This window comes from Simochromis diagramma, unplaced genomic scaffold, assembly GCF_900408965.1.
Source record: "Simochromis diagramma unplaced genomic scaffold, fSimDia1.1 OVJJ01000501.1, whole genome shotgun sequence".
In the NCBI taxonomy this organism is placed as follows: Eukaryota; Metazoa; Chordata; class Actinopteri; order Cichliformes; family Cichlidae; genus Simochromis; species Simochromis diagramma.
This window is the reverse complement of record NW_024387320.1, coordinates 6189076-6204807: the sequence shown is the minus strand read 5'-3', so window position 1 is coordinate 6204807 and position 15732 is coordinate 6189076. Positions and strand designations below refer to the sequence as shown.

Genomic DNA, 15732 nt, shown 5'->3' with positions numbered 1-15732 from the left:
CGGAGTCAGTAAGCACTTGAGCTGACGCACACCTGTTAAAATTTAGAAGTGTGGAAGTATTTCTCATATAATGGTTCTATTTCCCCCGCTACATAAGCCTATTCTAACACTGTAGTATTCTCATTTATAAGTAACAACAAAAGCCTTATTGCCAAGTCTGTCTCAGTAAGTATTAGAAGTGTTTTCAAAGAAACTAGGCCGTAGCCCGTCGACTTGGACTTATTAACGTCCAATGATTTCATCTCCTAAGTTTAATAGGTTCATTTTTATGACAGTAGTATGTAGTATTATAGTGGTAAAAAATATATAAGCATGTAATATAATACATAGTAAGTTTACGATATATTGTGGATTAGTATAAATTGTATGAGGTTGCTGTTATTGCCTTGTGCATCTTGAGACACTAATTTAATACAGGCGTTCATTCAGTCTTTTTCTCATTTAACCTGTACATCTACATTCCCTTTGATAATGTATGGTCGGTTTGTATGATGTCCAGCGAGAGCTGTTCATCAGTGCACTACTCATTTCCATGAAACTAGTCCTGTGTGTCCAGTTTAGCATCGTACAAACCTGATTCCGACTGTGCATGAATAACAATGATGCATGTGTGTCCAATTTCACTCTGTCTACTCAAAGCAGCTGGACTGAGCACCTGCTGTATATGGAGCTGGACATACTTATTGATTACTGTGCGGAGGAGTGGCCCCAGACATCTGGCTCCCTCATTGCATCCCCCAGCATAGAAAACAAGCAACACAGGAAAAGGTCAGTTTAGATTATTGATACCATATATGACACCTGCAATAAAAGAAAACACAGTGGAGTATTATTTTTTTTTCATCAGAAAGGCATGCTTTATAACAGACCTAAGACCCAGGCTTCAACCACTGATTTAATGGTTTGGTTTTTTTGTACTTGAGTCTTGTCTACATTAGTAAAACTGATTTCATGATCACAGGGTCGGTACTAATGGTACACCAATTTCACGTGGAATTCTTCTCATTTACACAAGCACTGCAGCCAAAACTAACATGTTGGTTATTGTTTGTTTCTGTGAAAACAATGTTGCTGGGTAATTATGTTTATTATGCAGCCAACAGAACAAATTTTGTCTGGACTAATCTTTCTCTTTTGGCATTGACTGATTATGCCTGTAAACATTTTTTCTAAACACCAGTTTTTTTGGCATATGCGCTGTGTGTAATTATTTGTTTCTAATGACTTTAATTTACTTCACTGGAGCTTTATGACTTCTGACATGACGGATGTATTTTCGAAGGTGATTTTGAATTTTTAAAAAGTTACTTTTTGATGGAACCCATACCGCAGTGGTATGCTGACAGGCTTTACTGATGTTTCTCTTTCTTTTCGGCATGAAAGACATTGGGGACACCTATCACTCCAAACCTCTATCTCGTTAATAAGAACATTCAAAGTGCCTGTAGCTTTGTTTTTAAGAGCGCATTAACGGCGGTTCCGCAGTTGTGAAAAATATCGACTGAATTCCTCTGATTGCTTCCCTTGATAACACGAGTAAATCAAATCTGAAACATCCAAAGTTGTCTGAGGCGCGGCACGTAATGAGAAACCTCTTTGTTCTGTAGAGCAGCGAACCTTACATGTGTTTTAGAGCCCAATCAATATCCGAAATGAGAAGAGAAAAAGTGAAGGTCTTGAAACTTTAAACTTTGCAACTTTTCAAAGTGTAATTATAGTGTACAAATAGGATTTTACCCAAAGCAGTGTGCATGTTGTTTTTTCACGCCTTGAAGGACATTTCAAAGGTTTGGCCGAGTCTGAAACCACAGGGGGACAGCTGGTTAGCGTAGGAAAGTGTTAGTGAGGGGTTTATGTGTGCAGCTCGCCCTTACTGCTGTCAGCTATGCTATATGGGCGCTCTGTGAAGTAGACGATAAGCAATCTGCTCTAATAAGGGGAGTGAATAAAGTTAAAAGTGTTGTGTTGTAGTTATGTGCTGTAGAGAAATATTTGGACCATACTGTACTCACATACTAGAAAAGGCAATGGGCCATGGTTATTTTAAGGTTTAAGTTTGTTTGACATTGGTACGTTTAGCTACTACTCTTTTCTCTTCATTTAAAAGATCCAGATTGCAATGTGAGATTTTTTTGTGGCTGAAGTTTCACATAAATTACTTACATAGAAGGAGAGCAGTCTTTAATAAGTAATGTACGGGTAAGTTTTGTTGTGTAAAAGTGTAAAAATGGCTTTAAAACATACTGTAGACGGACAACAGTGTCTACAGTGCTTTTACTTACACTCAAAGAAAATCTGGTAGTTCTCTCAAGCTGTTTTTTCTTGAACATCTTACAGGATCTGATACCAATCCAAACATCTTCACCTTTGACTTTGGCTTTCATTCAGTAGGGATGTTTACAACGCAAAGTCAAGACAGTGACAAATTTGTGAGCAACGTTGCCACCTTTGTCTCAATTGCTTCTAAGTGGTCTTAACCTCTGTTGCACATTTGTTTTAAACCAGCTCATTTGGTACATTTTTGTACAAGGCAGAGATAAGAACAAGGCCCAATCAGACAAACAAATGACTTCTCCATCTGCTTGAAATTTGACAAAATGACCCAAATAGTTTTAACATATTTCCCAGAAGATATGTGGAATAGCACTGTAATATTTTCTTTTCTGTTTTATGACTTTGAATATATAACAACTAAATAAGTACATGATAACAGCGAGTTGAAAAGATTTTGATTGTGAAATGGAAATAATATGCAGTTACTGTTAAGTTACGGTGATATTATTCCCCAATCGTTTTGCAAACACAACAGAAACTAGTAGAAAGTGCTTTCTTAAAAATTGTATTTCATTATGTAGTTAAACTATTTGTTCAGCTGCAATTTATGCGTATGTTGTTTTAACTTTTAAAATAACTCATCGTGGCACTGTTCTCCTTAGCGACACACGAGCAGACTTTGCTTCAACATACATTGTCAAATGTGTGCTGCAGAAAACAGCAAACTGCATAAGAAATGATTTTAAGCTTGGAGTAACAGGAGTAAAAGTAAGCAGTAGATGCGTAAAAACTAATGCTGATACAGACGCTGCTTCTTTTCAATATCTCAACATTTAGAGCAACATATATGGTTTTATCTTCCCCAGGCATCTCCTTCTTTTATCTGCGCTCCGTAGAAAACACAAGTGTACTTGCTTTAGTTAAAAACATACAATCCTACTGAACCAAGAGCCAGTGTTAGCGCTGGAAAAACACATTTCAACCTCTCTGCCTGTCGATGGGACTTTTAACATTGTAGAAGAGTAGATTTACATTTTTTAATGTTAGAGGTCTTATTAAAAGTTCAAATAATTGTATATATAAATTACATGGTGGACTATAATGAATGTAAATCAGTGTAGGAGTAGTATTGACGTGATTAATCATTAGATTTAAATCAAAACTATTTTTACGAGCAGATTAATGATCACAGTGCCTGTTGTTGCAACTGTTTAAATGCAGGAACTACTCAGGAACCCACTTAGCTGGAAATATTTTAAGCACAAAGTTTCTATTCTGAAGTGCATTAATATAATCAGAAAGTTGCTCCCATCCTCACTAGCCTTTATTAGATTATTTTTAAGAATTTTTATTTATTTTTTTGCTGTTGTTGTTGCACAGCAAATGATGAAACTCTGGCTGACAGGGTGATTTAAACTCTCAGATTCCTGTGGCATGTAATACAAAACAAGGTACACGAGTTACCACAACAGTCCTGAAATGTCATTTTTATTTGCCTCTGCCCATCGTGCACTGTGTTTGTTTTATTTCCAGACACTGCTGAAATAATTGTTAGCATAAAGCAGAAATTTTACAAGGATGTTTCTATAGTCTAGTGATATTTTTTGAGCAGAAATCGCTTTGATCTTGGTCTTAAACAATCCTCTGTTTGATATGGCTTTCAAATGAACTGTGGTATGAACCTCACGTTCCGCCTCCCAAAATGGCATCGGGTAGTGATGAGCCTTCTCGTAGCTCTTTCATGGCTACACTGTAAACACGCAACGCTGTTTTTATTCCTTAAGAAAATCACAGACGCAGAATCAAACTGTCTTCAGTCAACATTTAGATTCCTAATATGCTGTGCGAAATGGAGCCGCGGAGGAGGAGACTTCTTTCATTAGACACTTCACTGAGGCTCTGAAGTTCACTCCTTCCATCTGAGATGACTTTAAAAGAGAAACAATGCATCTGCCTATTGGGGCCTTTGGAGATTTTCTCTCTCATCACATATTAATGAAAGAGGTGCATGTATGGAGTTGCAAAGCTTAAGCAGGAAAACCTGGTTTTGAGCATACCAAAGAGAGTCGACAGATATATAGATATATTTAATGGAGTCGTATATAGTGTGTCTAATCAACTTGGTATACTATATGTTGTTTCTCAGGTGAAATGCTTTGCAAATTTTCTTCAGTGTAGTTCTGCAGATGCTATACAAGGATGTAAAATGTGTAACAGTTGCCTGTAGAGGGTGCACTTCACTTGGGATGTGTTAGGGCTGTACTCCTCTCACTTGCTTTCTAAGCAGACACAGATACATACACAAACAATTCACTCAAGTGTAATGATCTTATATGAGGCACACAGACAGCATGAATCAGAGGTGAGTTCATGCCAGTTATTCTGCTGAATGCACCGTACATCAGTTTCTCACATTGGCCTCCATTTCTCCTTTAATGAGACAGGCCCATCAAGACGGAGCGGGAGCTTTTTGATATCCTCAGAGGGGCATGGTGAGCAGACACATTAATGCTCATAATTCATAGCAAATCAAGGAAGATTTTGTTGGAACAGAGGATCACACCAATTACCAGTTGTTTATTGTTTGCTATTGTTGTGTTTACTGCAGTCTAATCATATTTGGAGGTCGGCCACAGCACTACATCAGCTCCAAGTGGAAAAGCTCTTTTGAAGCCTTTCATTTCGTTGTGCCATATTAGCTGCACTGAGCAGCCCTAGACAACATGCTGCCTTTGCTTTCAAGATAAAAAGAAGCAAGCATTACATCACTTTCTAAATAACTTTACAAATTAAGAAAATTGCAAGTAAATTGGTCACCTAGAAAAAACAAAAAAAAAAGTAAAACACCAGCCCATTAAGAAAAATGTGTTTCATCTATTAATTTGCTTCGAGATAGTAATCGTTTCAATAATGGCTTGAACATGGGAACGAGAGTTCGTGTTCGATTCTGGGCTGATGTTGTTGGTCGCTAATGTTTGGCCAGACAGAGCTCCGTCTTTTCCCTTCTTGCCCCTCCTATGGAACAAGCAAATTCGTGGCATGAAAGCAAGAAAATCATGGAAATCAGCAAGGCCTTCATTATACCAAGGTCATTACATCTGGCTTTTATCCTCCTCTGTACTTATAGGAGGTAAGAGAATCCTATTCTCCATCACCCAAGGCCTCACCTTTGAACACACACATGCACAGATAGGCTTACACCAGAGCCAGCATTTGCTCATGCACGGGCACACACATATACACAGGCAAACACACGTAGGTTTCTCTTTCATTTGGCCTGCTTGAATTTCATCATTCATTTTTACATCACATTAGTGTGGTGTGTTAGTGGTCGACTTGTCTGCGTGTAGAGGGCGGCTGTTACTTCAGGAAAAGACTGAATAATGCACGGGAGAAGGCAGGGAAAGGCTCAAAGGGGGTCTGTAACAGAAGAGATGATTGCCTCCTTATACTATACATATATATGGCACAGTTAGGGTGCACACAAAGCGAGGTAAATAGATCAGTGTCTTGAATCTTGCTTCACGGTAAACTGGAATGTAGGTGGGCTGTTTTTGGGCCATGCAGTAGAGTAAGAGTGCTTAGTTGACTTTTTTAAATGATAAATCACACTTAAATGTTGTGTCCTGTCCGCTTACATCAAAAAAGACCAAGAAGATGGAAAATATAAGCAAGAGTTGAGCCAAGTGGGTGAAATGTGCTGCTGTTTTGTATCATTAAATCACATTAGATTATTCTTGGAAAAATGGCAAGTATTAACAGCAGATTTAGTTTCTCTAAGCAGTCAAGGTTATCATTTCACATCTTTTCAGAGACATGCGAGTATAACAATACATTAAGTTACTTTAATTAGGCTATTACTTTCAAAATAACCCAAACCTACAATCTGGAGGGGAAAAAACTCTCCACCTTTAAAGTTAATATTTTTAATGGGCATCACAAGACAGTTGAGTCTTACTCAATGCCTCCTTCAGAAAAAGCAATAACTGTGATGTTAAGGGGAAGAAAAGTGTTCTCTTAATGTGCGCCAAAGATGGTCTCTTTTGTCTGCCTCACTGGCTGTGTCTAACTTAAAACTCTCGATTGATCTGATACCACCAAGAACTGGCCTGCATATTAAACCAAAGCTGCGATACATCTCCTCTAAGACGGATGAATTCGGTGCATGTGTGTTTTAGTGGGCTCGTGGCTGCGGTCCAGGTTTGGATTATTACAAAAAAAAAAAAGCTGAAAAAACGTATTCAGCGTTTGCTGTTGTCCATTAATAGTCATACACACCATAATATCCCTCAGAAGTCCAGCTCAGCGCCTGCCAACACACATTGGCCTTCGCTTCTGATGCTGACATCATTTAATCTTTAGGAGGAGCTTGAAGTTTCTATCCCAAATCCTTGATCTGGTTCACCTTACAGGACGAGCCTCTTTGTCTCTAATCCAAAATAAACAGACTCGTTATTGTATTCTCTCTCGTCCAAGGCACACAGACTTCTTTGCCTGTCTTTAGGTGAAGCAGTCTCTCTACTTTGCTGCCCATCCACATTGAAAATAATTAAAAGAGCAAAGTGAACACAAATGTCCTCATCTGCTGTGCATGGGAACTGACAAAAAGCCAGGAGATATCCCTTTTCAGAAAAGCACGCGTGCTGCCAGCGCATAAACACACACAAGTCCTTTGTAGATGTATGCGGTACAACAGTATGAAAAACAATCCTCTGTTGTCTCACTGTTTTTTTGTGCCTGGGTGTTTTATAAGCATTGAAAAGGATGCACACTTCTCAGATTAGGACTGGCAGAAGTGCTCGGGAGAGTGCGCCAGGAAAAGGATGAACATTAGGCACCTGATCAGACAGGATCAATGAAAAGCAATTAGATGATAAGTCTGCAGGAGCAGGCCTGCGTGTGCACGACTGCAGGGGCCAAAACCTTTACAACAGCCAGAAGAGTGAGCGAATAAACATATCTCCTTCAGCCTTTATGCAAGAAGTGAATAAGGCTGAAGGAGTCTGTGACGATCTGTTTAGTGTAGTACAGTATTTATGTGCGTTTGTCTGCTTCTGTCTCCTTGTGCGGCTTATGTGTTTTGCCTAACATCTATTGTCATAATGATGTGTGATTATTAAGGGAGCAGGGATTTCACAGCAGGGGAAAAAAAAGGGGCTGAGCCGACAACAGGTTGGGCCTCCCTTTGTGTCTTTGTTTGAAAGCTCAGCAAATCCATATTCATGCTCCCAGTATGCACACAATAGCAATATGCAACACATTTGTTTATAATCTTTGTTTATTTGGGTTGCATACATTAACAAATTCCCATTTCGTGCTGCTGTAATTCAAAGAGGAGGTAAAAGGTAACGGTAAGGAAAGGTTTCTCGCGAAAGAGGTGGACACAGTCTCCAAGAGCTGATGCATTGTTATTTCAGTTCTATCCATGGGAGAGGTTAAGCTCTTGCAGTAGGCTTGCTATTAGGCTAAACCAGGGTGCGCTGTGTTCTGTGTGGGTTGAAAAGACGAGTTCTGACCATTAGCGTAGCTCCCGTTCCTGGTTGCAGAGTACAAAAGCGCATAAGAGTTTTTCTTCCAATTTGTGGGTGTAATGACGACACACACAACAAATAACTCGGCGCTTAATCCAGTCTTTGTTAGTTCATTGAAATATTTTTCCCTTTGTCTGCTCTAACTAAAATATCCATCATTTGTGGCCCTTAAAACTAAATGGAGGTGTAAACATAGCGTATAGGATGCAGTAAAGTGCCTTTCCTCCTTACTTGATTCCTGCATGTGCTCATTTCCAACACTAGATGGCTGTCTGTGCTGTGTATGCCTTGTGTCAGCACCAGTGCAGCCTCTTCATGCTGCTTTTTATTGGCCTTAGAAATGCAAGGCTGAGCAAAAGATTTTTGTTAATAATGCTTTGAGACACTCGGGTTATGAAAACACAGGGCTGCACAGACACAGCACCCAACTTAATGTTTTGATGTTTGAATTTGCCAGCCCTTCGTTTTTTTTTTTATGATGTCACGAGCAATGGATTAAATACACTGTCATCAGAAAAGTCAGTTGCAGATTCGCACACGCGGAGGTGAAAGTGCATTTGAGTGCATTTAAAAATAAACTCTATGCGATGTCAATTCTAATATATATTCCACATATTTCGATCTTTTTAATGTGGTTTAGGAAAGACTTCAACTAAGCTGACAGATTTCAAAACAAGTCAGAGGTAATGCTAATGTCAAAAAACCCACCAAACACATAATTTATCATTCCAGTTATCGTATAATTATTCTGACTGCAGTGCCATTTGTGTATGTGCTTTGTTTGCGTTGTTTAAGAGGCTATTTGTAGTTTCATTATGTGCAGTAAATGGGACCACATAGAGCACTTGGTTGTATTGACTTTGAAGATTGCATTTCTTCCTTCTTCAGAGGCCGTCCGTCTCTTTAGCCTGAAGCTCCCAAACCACACAGCCGGCCAGTTCATGGTGGCCTTTTATTATGATGTCAGCACTTCGCTTAAAGAGCATTCAATATCTCCAGGACGGCCGTTGGTGGAACATCAATAGAATAACACAGACGAGCAATAGATGGCTATTCCTCATAGCCGGTCAGTTCATTTGCTCATTGATTTATTGGTAGCTGACAGTGTAATGGAATTAAGTAGCAGTGATTATCACAAGCAAACAGGTTATTTGTTTGTTTGTTCTTCCTGCATCTGTTTGCAGAGTTTCAGCACTAGCTGTGCACAGGTGAAAGATTACACACGCGCTTACGGACACGTAAATAGATCTACGAAAACTCAAAGTCCTACTGAACTATTTGAACAAAATGAGAAAGGTCTCAAAGTGCAATGTATGTTATGTGATTTATTATTAGACAGGGTAAAAACTAGGTAATGCAAAGGAAAGAGAAATGAAAGAGCAGGAAAAACAAAAGCATCCCCGATGGAGGGGAAAGCTATTGGACACAGCCTGATTTTCAGGCCTATTAAAAGATGGTCATCTAGAAAGCAGGCGGAACCTTGTAAGACAATTGAACCAAAATCACCCACATAAATCAGAGCGTGATTACCTCAGGAGCTGGAGTTATTGGGTGTTAACGTTGCTGTGCACGCGCTTTAACTTATTAACACTCTTAATAGTGAGGAACAGATTTTAACAGAAGTCCTGCAAAACCCGAATGAGGTGGAACAACAACAGGAAACCAAAAAAGAAGTAATGCATTCAACTGGTGTTGGTCTGTTTCATCTCGACAGTGGCACCTTGATGCTGAAGTCAAAATCCTCCAAGATTTGACAAAGTTTGGCAATTCTGTGTTGAAAGGTTTCTCTGTTTTTTTTTTGGTAAATGTGTACAATCATATCTCTCCATCTCCATCTACTACAGCATCCCTGGTTCTGTAATTCATGCAAAATGAAATGAAAACCTTCTTAGCAATATGCAGATTTCTTTATGCAAAACAGCATTACCTATGGTGCACGGACGGCAGCTAATGCCTTTGATCAGTCTCTCTGACATTCTAACTACTGAGAAGAAAAGAACTTAAAAATTGTAAAGGCTCTTAATTGAAGTGAACATAAAAGAAGATACATGGTGTTAATTGGTATACGCTAAGAATAATCTAGACCTTGGAGACCACTGTCCCTTACCGGCCCCCCTGCCAAAGTGTCAGGATTTACATCTTTAATTCAAGATTTCCCCACATTAATTACCTCGCAGGCAGCGAAATGCGGATTACTTCATTTTAAAGTATAATAAACATCCAAATAGCCCCTCCACCCTCCTCATCCATGAATATAAATTTTGGTTAGTGTGCAAAAGCAGCACTGGGTCTCGTGTTCTTAAAGAGGTTGTGCAGCAAGCATGTGTCTCAGAAAGAATTTGAATTTAGTAAAAACATAATTGAAGTACACATTGTTGGATGCAAACCTTTAATCATAACAGTTCAGAGTTATAACAATAAAGTTAGAATGATGCATATGGAGAATTAAAGATGAAATTATACTTAGAGGTCACTGTGCAGGTGTTACACCAGATTGTTTTGGAAAATGCAGAGCATATTTGGCATGGTATCATTGGCATAACGACTAATTTGTATGTGTTTCTGTGTGTGTGTGTGTCTGTCTTTTCAGTGAGGTAAAGCAATTTGAACACTGGACTCCAATATGACCTTTGATTATGAGAGGAATAAAGCAGTGCTCATATCCCAGGCCTCTCTGTTTCCTCTCAACATGATGAATGGGACACCCTGAGCTGCAGGACAGAACAACCATTTGAGAATCCAGGGTGACACACACACACACACACACACACACACACACACACACACACACACACACACACACACACACACACACACACACAGAAGTGCTGACAGACAAATGACACTCTGATGGAAAGCGAAGCACTTTTAAGCCCTTAAATGCCACCACCAGCAGCACACACACACACACACACACACACACACACACACACACACACACACACACACACAGTCTGTACTATTCTAGCCGCTGCACTTATCTCCCTCCCTTTAGCACATTTAACACTATACTGCCCTTGAAAATAACCAGCTAAGTTGTGGCTTTTATCTCGTGAGCAGGTTCATGTATGGATTTATTAGTGGAAAATAGACACATCTACCATGGCTTATTGAAACAATTTCAAACGCATCCCAATGTGGTTAATATTATGCAGTTTATTAAGCAACAATAAGCAATTTATGTAAACACAGTTCAAACGAGCGCCGCTCCTGTACACCTTAAAATCCTCCTCTTTTTTTGAAGTGGTGTTATTTTGGGGATTCATTGTAATTTATTGGCTCAAAGTGCACAATACAGTGTTAAAACTGATTTGATATGGAAACCTGCAGGGACATATTAATTAAAATAGCAATCTAATTAGCATTCCACTGTGACCTAAAAGTTGAATATTATTAGAGCTGCAACCGTCGGCTGTGATGAAAAGAGCTTACATGACAGTGAAATTGAAATTCAAAGAGCTGGAGATAATGTACACACAGATCAAAAGAACAAACGGTGGGGAGAAAAATAACACACCAAGAAGTTTTACATTTCCTCACAAGGGGGAAAACCAGTGTGTTGTGCACACTCCTGCACCCACATACACACACATGAAAACACTGTTACACTCAGTATTAGGTAGTTGAGTATAATTTAACCTAAAAATGTAGCACGTAGAAATGTCAGCGCAGTGACACAGAACTTACACCGGTAATGTAATAGCAGGTAAGTTCACTATTTATAAAGTTTAGGAGGAAGAGTAATTTGGGCTGACATGAATATTTTTATCTTTAGGTTATAAATTGGCTGTTGATGTTTTAATTCACATCAGTTCATATGAAGACATAATATTAGAAGGTTGAAAAATGTATCAATAATACCAAGTAACTTTTTAGTTTTCTACTTACTCAAAGACTATTTTACAAGTTTTAAAGCCTATTTCTCTGCTGGAGCAGGGAAAAAGTACCCTAATTGCAGGACCTACATTATATTTTGTGATCCGATAATAGGAATGTGTCGATATGCTGGCTGAATATAGCAAAAAAGACAATATAACACATACTGTTATCAGTGGTTGATGTTTGTCTGTTGTGCTACATAATTAGTTGTACATGTTTAAAGATAGCGTGAGGAGCTGAAAGAGCAATGAGGATTTTTTTGTTTGGCTGGCACACACAGGGCATAACAACAAAATGTTCTTATCAGCACTCCTGACTTTCAGAATAGTTGCATAGTTTTGGAAGTATTGGAAGTATTTTAAAGTAAGTGCTTTCTATCTAACAATCACACACATTCGCACTTGAGGTTTATTTTACTCAAGCATACTTTAGCATGCAGACTGGAGCAGCCAGAGATTCAATGAGAATTAGGTAGCTGACCTGCTCTGCCTCTTGAGCCACAGCCATCTCACCAGGATATGAGTAAAAGACCAGTTATTATAATATTTCTATGAGTAAAGTTAAGAGGAGTGCATTTAAAGCACTTGAAGTAGGAGTAGGACCGCTCATGATGCAAAATGACTTTTTTGTTATGTTATGACATTTTGTACTTTTATTACACAGTAATATTGTTTCTCTTATTATAAAACAATAATGTAATATTTTTCCCCAGTGGAGTATAATGAGGCATGCAAAATACCTGAAAACTTAAGTATTCTAAATAAACATGCTTGCTTGCTTTACACCACTGCTGTTATCACACTGTCACAATAGTACGTCAGAAAAGGTAAAGAATGTACAGACAAACACTTTTCTATCCTGATCTGTTGAAGTAAATATTGTGTTTTCAAACCGAATAATAATACCAAGAGTTATTGATTATTTTGTCCACAAATGACTGTCCTTGATTACAGAAATCTTCCTGTACGCCTGTTGCGGTCTCTTTTTTCTAATGATTTTGTGCTCTTGTTAAATAGACACTTCAGATAGGACAAAGCTGAAAAATGACACGCAGTAAGAATCGAACCTGAGGACACCCTGCCCTGAGCAGCAAACCAACTGACTATCTGGACAGCCCTGGTTTTAATATTTTATGATGATTGCTGACTTTAGGTCATAGGTTTCCAGCCTGTTTTCCCCATCTCTTGGCTCCTGTTTGAAATCCAATAAGCAGTTCTTCACAGTCATATTGAAGTATAGATTACCTACAGTACACAGCAGGAGGAAGCAAAGGAGAGGTTTACATTGCTGCGATCATTGACTCTACACTTGGTCTGACAGATTTCATCATTTTACCAAAGCGGTTAACCTGTATTAACTGCCACAGCTTTCCCCAATATACATTAAGCCTAACACAGGTCATGACAATCAAAACAGTCCTCACAGGGGTCAGTGCGCTCCACTCTACTCATTGTTACTTCGGTTTAACCTTGAGGGGTTGTATGCTTTTCCCTGCCTCCCTTTGGGGAGACTTGCATATTTCTGCATAGCCTTGTGCACCAGTTGAGGTGCCTGTTCTCTGGGTAAGGGCCTCTACGCTTCTCCTGCAGCTCTACAAGCGGGTGTGTTAACATGTGTCCCTGCAGTGGGCCGCCGCGCCAGCCAGCAAGTGATAATTATTCATTAGTATTCATTAGTGTGAGGTGCTGGCCGGTGCAGGGCTCATGTTGAATCAGTGTTCTGACGAGGCCTCGGCCCGGCGCGGGTCAGTGAGGAGCCAGTAATTAGGCCCACCAGTCAGGAGGCATTTTCCTAAGCACAACACATGAGCTTGAGAGAGACGAGATGCAACCACCAGGAGAGAGGCTGCAGGAAGAGAGAGAGTGTGCATTTTATTTTTAAAAGAAAGCCAACCTTGGCCTCCTTGCTTCCCTGCCTGGGTAGTGCCGAGTATCTTAACCTTTCTCCATCACTCACTCCATCTGCGGTAAAAATCCGAGATAACCTTGGCTGTCTGCTTTGTTTGCCTTGTGCGCTTTCTCTTTGAAGATTTTTTTTAATCCTTTTTTTTTTTTTACTTCCCTCAGCTCTCCTCTCCATTTTTTTAATTGAAGGATATATAGCGTATATGATTCTGTTTCCTTAAATCTAATATGTTGGTTGCATATGTTTATTTATGGATCTTTGCATGTCAAATGGTTGATAATAGCAGCAGTTATTATCACTTACAGAGATAATTGTGTAACAGTTAACATGACAGAGTGGTCGCCTCCCAGGAATGCTGTTAGTATTGTAAATGGGACCGAGGCCTAACCGAATTAATCTAATTGAAAGATAATTACACTGGCTGCAACAAAGCTGGACCAGATTCATCAAACTGCTTCCTGCCCCCGTGAGCCATTAAGAGGAAGAGATCTACAAGCAAGCACGGGAAGGTTAAAGGCATCCGGGGTGCTCAAAGCTGGCTGTGCCGAAGCTGTCAGTACATATCTGACATAGAAAAAGAGGATTTGACATTGACTGACAGCAATTGAGAAAACAGGGGGTCAAATGTTGAGCTGTTGCGAGACAGGAGAGAGGAAAGGCGCGAACCCCCCAGATCCAAGTCTCTGTGGAGGACAGCAGAAATCCAATGAGATGATAGCTTATCCTGTCAACACATAATGTCAGTTTCCCTTGAATATAAACAAAGAGCATAAGACACTGACAACCTCTCACTCTGCTTCTCTTTCTGTTTCTTTCTATGTTGTTGTTTTTTTTGCTTGTTCATTCATGTGCAAGCATGGGTACACATGGATGTGGGAAAGGGAGTGCCTCACATAACCTCGCAATATCCTGACATGATTCCAGATTAGACGAATTCCCTAAACTACAAGCGAATGGCACGGCACCCTCGTCTTTCCCAACAAGCCCCCCTCCCTTTACATTTCCTCATTCCTTCCCTTGGTCTCCAGCATGCACATTTTTTCTCCTTTGGATTTATCAGATTGGCATATAGGTGGGTTGACAGCTCTCAAACTGGCACTGCAGAAGGGGGAGATCCCAGAGTGTGAAGGTTAGCTGGATAAACCTATCCGGGGTCTGCCCAGGAGGAGGAGAGGAGGAGAAGGATGAAGAGGGTGTGTATGAGCAGGGAGGCCATGGGAGAGCTGGAGAAGGGGAGAGGAGAGTGAGGGAGAGAGGCTTGGTAGGGCCCCGCTGAGCACATAAGCTTCCATGCTGAGCGCAAACGTGGCTGGCTGACAGTTGTGCTCAGCCTTCACTGTAATAATGAATAAAAGGAAACTCCCTGCAGATTACACATCTTCCGTGTTTTGACATTGACCTTAATACATAATTTAACCACAAAGCCTGAACAGTGTGTAACGAGATAAGAGAGGACCAGAGGATAGAAAAAAGATGCCTGGCCTAAAACATACAGGCCAAAAAAGGCGCCTCAGCCGTAATGGCTCTAATATGAGCCAGTCTGTGAGGACCAGTATTTTTTTTCTAAACAAGATGGGAGTATTTGTGGGAGAAGACTGGAAGATTGAAGGCAGCAGGAAAATTATGGATATGTGTGCGTGTGGTGTGTGTGAAAAATACAGTGATTTTCCTGCTTATCAAATTCCCAGTGGGAGGAGAAGGTAGTGCTGCTAAACCTCAATAGAATAGTAATGTGCCAGCCCGGCTGTTGTGTGTGTTTGTGCTTCTTCCCACTGTTCATATAGTTCTGTTTAGTGTGTAACTGTAGACTGGCTGAGTGTGATATCTGAAAGAGGTATTTGTCACTCTCATTGTCACTTCTCGGTCTGTGTGTGTGTGTGTGTGTGTGGGGGGGGCATCGTGTGTTTGTGTGTTTTCCTCGGGGCGTGTGAGCATTGTGATGTCTGAGTGACTGTTAAGCGCAGTGTTTGCTGAGCCAGCACTCTCTGCCACAGGTTATGTCACTTCAGCTGAGGTCACCATGTCACAGAGACTGTCAGGAAATGCTTTCTTTAGCCAAACTCCCTAAGGAGAAAGCTACCAGACTCTCACACACACAGCCTTTAGCTGAATGTGTCCTAAGTATTCACATCCTAGATGAGCC

The 15732-nt window shown here is 40.1% G+C and overlaps 1 long non-coding RNA gene across 1 annotated transcript; it reads left to right on the top strand.

The window, feature by feature from the left end:
- The first annotated feature begins 5 nt into the window (after nucleotides 1–5).
- On the top strand, nucleotides 6–14760 carry LOC120717541. Its single transcript, XR_005692227.1, has 3 exons — nucleotides 6–165; nucleotides 640–768; nucleotides 10396–14760. It is a non-coding gene; the product is annotated as an uncharacterized LOC120717541 (long non-coding RNA).
- Nucleotides 14761–15732: the final 972 nt, after the last annotated feature.